Here is a 377-nt window from a genome sequence, read left to right on the forward strand (position 1 = left end):
TCTTTCAATTTTCTGCCCAGGATCTGCCCTGTCCTCTCTTTTTCCTCCTGGCCTGCTTCCAGGATCCAGGATGAGGACGATACCGAAAACTGTTATATATTATAGAGGCTTTGTAGGCCAGCCCAGGACATTAACAACTACATTTAAATTACTCCGATTGAAAACAAATTCTGAGTTCAATATTGACTTATAACAACAACAACAAAAAACTGGCTGATGTGTATTAGACATGAAAATAAGGATTTACATAACAGAAAAACCAGAAGGTTAATTACAAAAGGACACTTCTATGCAAGCTTGGATTCTCCATAAAATCCTCATATGCAGCAAACTTTTTAGAGATTTAAGATGTTTTGACTTTGATTTTCATGGAAGAT

This window comes from Pteropus alecto, unplaced genomic scaffold, assembly GCF_000325575.1.
Source record: "Pteropus alecto unplaced genomic scaffold, ASM32557v1 scaffold20, whole genome shotgun sequence".
NCBI classification, from domain to species: Eukaryota; Metazoa; Chordata; class Mammalia; order Chiroptera; family Pteropodidae; genus Pteropus; species Pteropus alecto.